Here is a 4615-nt window from a genome sequence, read left to right as displayed (position 1 = left end):
TGAATGTTGTTTATTGTTAATTAAGAGACTTTGCAGTTCACGTTCCTTGATGTTCAAGTGTTAAATGTGACTTCTAAGTTCTAAACAGAGTTTAAGAGTTTAAATTACATTGAAAAACCCTGTGGTATTCATCTTTGAGTTCAGTTATATTCCAGAGAGAAAAAGCCCCTCACCCATAGCCAAGGTGCTATATTTAGAAAGCTGACCGGTAACCTGTCACCACGCTCCATAGTAACCATGAATTTTAATGAAGAGGTTTCCCGCCAGAAACTCAGATGACATCACCCAGAGACTGCACCCCTAATAATCAGCAAGCCATTGGTAAAAAGCGTAGCGGGCTCAGTTCATAACCGGGCAGAAACACCAATTAAGTGTAATGGTTAGGTTCAAAATATCCATTACTTACTTATTTTGCTTCTGTGAGATAAGAATTAGGAGAAAGCAAAGCAGGCACAAAACTTAAAAGAATATAAAGACCTAAAAGAAAGAAAAAAAATCAGACTAAACCTTCAGAACACCTCTCTTCCCCCCACCTTTCTGCCACTGACAATGTAAAAAGACAACCCTTGGGATTTTCAGTCAGTTTACCACCTCTATAATAATCTTTTTCAGTTCACTTAGGGAGAGGAGTCTTTCTTGTTCATGCTATGGAGACATCGCCACAAGAAACAGTTCTCTCACGGCTTCAATATCACAGCAAGACAGCCGCCCAGGTAGGTTTTCTGCTCGCATGTGAAAGTCCCTTCCCTCGACTTACAGCTTTCCCCACAACTGTTTTTGAGGGTCCAATCTTGAGCTACTGGGGTACCATTTTAAGGATGAGCCATTCAGAAGAAAAGGTTCTCTTCACATATCTCTGGGAGCATCTTCAGCTCCAGGAACAGAGGCCCTCCTCCTCCCCTGGGAGCAAGGATCCTCATCACTTTCATCTCTAGGAACAGAGGTCTTCTCCTTCCCTGGGAGCAAGGGTCCTCATCAAATTACAGCTACTGTCATTTGCTTATTTCAGAACAGATACTTTTGCTCACAATTGCAATTTGAACGCTCCACCCCCCCATGCTTTCACGAAATTACAGCGGGTACTCTGATGTATCATAGTCCATCACCATAGCTTTACAACAGAATTTCAGCTTCTAAGCTTGAAGCTCCTCTTTCTCCTCCCTCAGGGTTTCAGCTCTTCCTTCTTTGCTGACTTTGCTGTCTCTTTTTTTCACGTGCCTTCACCTTCCCTCTTCTTCTGACTTGGGAGAGGATTGATGTCTGCAGGCTTCATCTGTTCTGGAGGAAACTTACATCACTAAAAAAGGGTTAATCTCACCTGGGCCTTGCAGTGGAGTTTGCTTATCGCTGTTGGTCACATGATCTTTGCCGGGCAGTGGGCATCCTCAGATGAATCTTTGGCCTCACTGGAGGGGGTATGGTGGGGAGCTGGGCCACGCTGTCTGCATGGAGCAGGGCTCCCCCCGCTACCTGTCCAAAGGCCGGAAGACAAGAGAGCTTTCCTGGGCTCTGTTCATTCTTAAATGTGGATCACAGAGGTGTGTCAAGCTTCTTAAGTGGCTTAAAAAGTTACCAATATTCAAACTAGCCAGCTAATAGGTTCTGTTAGGTCATAGAGGAAGCTGTAAGCACCTCTTTGGAAGATAATCACTTCCATGGCTATGCTAGACTATGACAGAAAGACTTTACATCATCCCCTGAACCAGGACCAATGAGTTGGACTTTGAAAAGAATTCCACCAGTCATCTCGTACTTTGGAGGCAGGACAGTGGACGGTGATGGGAGGGGTTAGGGGAGCATAAAAACCTTGAACACAGACCAAGGAGTGCTCTTTGCCTGCTTCTTGCCAGTGTTGGTGGTTGCTCCTTTGCCTCTACAACACTTTTCTCAGGATTAGCCCCGGCAGAGCCCAGTGCTAGGGATCTTAGGCCTACTTGTTAAACTATTTCACTTGGGGCTAACCCAAGTGAGACCCAGCACTGTGGGTCTTTGCTTTGGGTGTCTAGCCTATTCTTGGCTGCAAGTGTCTTCAATTGCTGCAGATCCGGATGAGATTTTTTTAATTAAGAAATTCGGCCGTTTTGTTTAATAAATCAGTTTTTAATTTTCAAATTGAGTGTGGCCTCATTCCTGACACAAACACCCCAAAAAAGGGCTTGAGACACTAAACTTATCTAGTTTCTGAAAGAGGGGGAATCCCTCTTTTGGACCCAGATGCATGGCTGCAAACAATGGTTCTTTCCCACAGCAAAGAAAGCTTTCCACTCTAGTGTATCCTGGGCAGCTTGGGGGAGACCTTTGGGAGTCCAAGGCCAGCCAGAGCCCTACTTCCTGGCAGCTTTTGTCTGGGAGAAATCCACCGACATTCCCAAATTTAGAAGGCAGAATCCGACATTCCGCCCTGGGTGCCTGGGCTGCACACAATAGCTCTTTTCCACAGCAAGGAAAAGTATCCTAGTATCCTAGTATCTTGGGGGCAGTTCAAAAGGAGGCCCCATGGATTCCAAGGAAAGCCAAAATCCTACTTCCAGGAAGCTTTCCTCTGGGAGAAATCCTCTGACATTGGCCAATTTAAGAGGCAGAATCCCACTTTGGGCCCCAGCAAACTATGGTCCTTTTCCACAACAAGGAAAGCTTTCCACCCCAGTTTCCCAGGGGCAGTTGGGAGGAGGCCCCCAGGAATACAAGGCCAGCCAGAGCCCTAGATTCTGGCAGCTTTTGTCTGGGAGGAATCCTCCAGTGTTTGCCATTTGATGACGCATGATCCGAATTTCATCCTTGGATACCTGGGTGCGAACAATGGGTCTTTTCCACAGCAAGGAAAGCTTTCCACCCAAGTGCCTTGGGGGCAGTTGGGAGGAGGTCTTCGGGAGTCCAAGGTCTGCCAGAGCACCAGTTCCTGGCAGATTTCATCTGGGCAAAATCCTTTGGGACTCACCATTTGAGGATTCTGAGTTCCACTTTTGGACCCTGGCGCCCAGGCTGCCAATGATGCCTCTTTTTCACAGCAAGGAAAACTTTCTACCCTAGTGTATCCAGGGCAGTTCAGAGGAGGCCCCTGGGAGTCCAAGCCCAGCCAGAGTCCTATTTCCAGGCAGCTTTCTTCTGGGAGAAATCCTCCGGTGTTTGCCATTTGAGGAGGTGGGATCCTGCTTTTGGCCCTGGGAATCTTGGAAAAAATGATTGCTCTTTTCCAAAACAGGAAAGCTTTCCACCCCAGTTTCTCAGGGGCAGTTCAGAGGAGGCCCTCATGAGTCCAAGGCCTGTCAGAGCGCTGCTTCCTGACAGCTTATGTTTTGGAGAAATCCTGTGATGTTCACCATTTAAGGAGGAGGGATCCCACTTTCATCCCTGGACACCTGGGTGTGAATGATGGCTCTTTTCCACAGCAAAAAAAGCTTTCAACCATAGTGTCTCAGGGGCAGTTTGGAGAAAGCCCCTGGAAGTCCAAGGCCTGCCAGAGCCCTGGGTCCAGGCTGGTCTCCTCCAGGAGGAGTCTTCTGACATTTCCCATGTTATGTGGCAGGATCCCACTTTTGGCCCCAGGTGTCTGGGTGGGAACAATGGCTCTTTTTCACAGCACAGAAAGCTTTCTACCCTAGTGTTTCATTGGCAATTTGGGAGGAGGCCTCCAGGAGTCCAAGGCCAGCCAGAGCCGTACTTCGTGGCAGTTGTTGTCTGGGAGAAATCCTCCAACATTCACCATTTGAGGAGGCAGGATCCCAATTTCAGCCCTTGGTGTGAACTATAGCTCTTTAGAACAGTAAGAAAGCTTTCACACCCGAGTGTCTGGGGGGCAGTTCAGAGGAAGCCCACAGGAATCCAAGGCCAGCCAGGGCCCTAGTTTCTGGCAGCTTTCTTCTGGGAGAAATCCTGTGATATTCACCATTTGAGGAGGCCAAATCCCACTTTTTGCTCCGGGTGCCTGGGCACAAACAATTGGTCTTTTCCACAGCAAGGGAACTTTTCCACCCTAGAGTCTAGGGGCCTGTTCCAGTTTGGCCAAATTTAGAAATATATCCTCTGAGAAAAGGCAGGTTACAACCATCCCTCCCACACCAGGTTCGGGGAAAAAATAAATTTTCCTCAAAGGAAAGTGAAAGAGATAAAAACTTGTCGAATTTCCCACGTGTTCACTCGTTGGAGGCAATAACTTTCAGGGATGGGACTACACGATTACACAAATTTATTGTTTAAAATAACAAAACACATCAATCAAGGTGTGAGATTTTACAATACCTCCGAATAATGGTGACTATCCCAAGATTTAGAGTTACATCGTCATTTATAACTTTCTAATCCAATAGGCACTTAAAACGACACTTTGTTTTGGATTTATGACCTATCACCTGTGGCACTTCTCACTGCAATGCAGCTATGTCTTGACCAATAACTTCTCATGTCACGTACACACAGATGTCTCTATTATACCATCTACATTCTTAACTTAAACTATATAAAATCACGCTATTATATTTAAAACCCTCCACCAGAACACCCAGTGTACATTTTTACTTATAACTATAGGAACACAGGCTTGTAATCCTTTTGCTTAAGATCTATAAATCTCTGTCAATTAAGCCAGACCTAGTCTCTTCCAGGGTTGTAAATCAAA

At 46.2% G+C, this 4615-nt stretch overlaps 1 long non-coding RNA gene across 1 annotated transcript in view; it reads left to right on the top strand.

Annotated features, from left to right (window-relative positions):
• Nucleotides 1–608: 608 nt before the first annotated feature.
• LOC108447278 overlaps nt 609–4615 on the top strand; it is a 10857-nt gene continuing 6850 nt past the window's right edge. Inside the window, exon 1 of the long non-coding RNA XR_001862750.1 lies at nt 609–713. This is a non-coding gene — a long non-coding RNA (uncharacterized LOC108447278). The remainder of the gene's footprint in view (nt 714–4615) is intronic.

The sequence above is a fragment of the Corvus brachyrhynchos genome, unplaced genomic scaffold (genome assembly GCF_000691975.1).
Source record: "Corvus brachyrhynchos isolate BGI_N302 unplaced genomic scaffold, ASM69197v1 scaffold246, whole genome shotgun sequence".
In the NCBI taxonomy this organism is placed as follows: domain Eukaryota; kingdom Metazoa; phylum Chordata; class Aves; order Passeriformes; family Corvidae; genus Corvus; species Corvus brachyrhynchos.
This window is presented reverse-complemented; position numbering and strand designations above follow the sequence as displayed.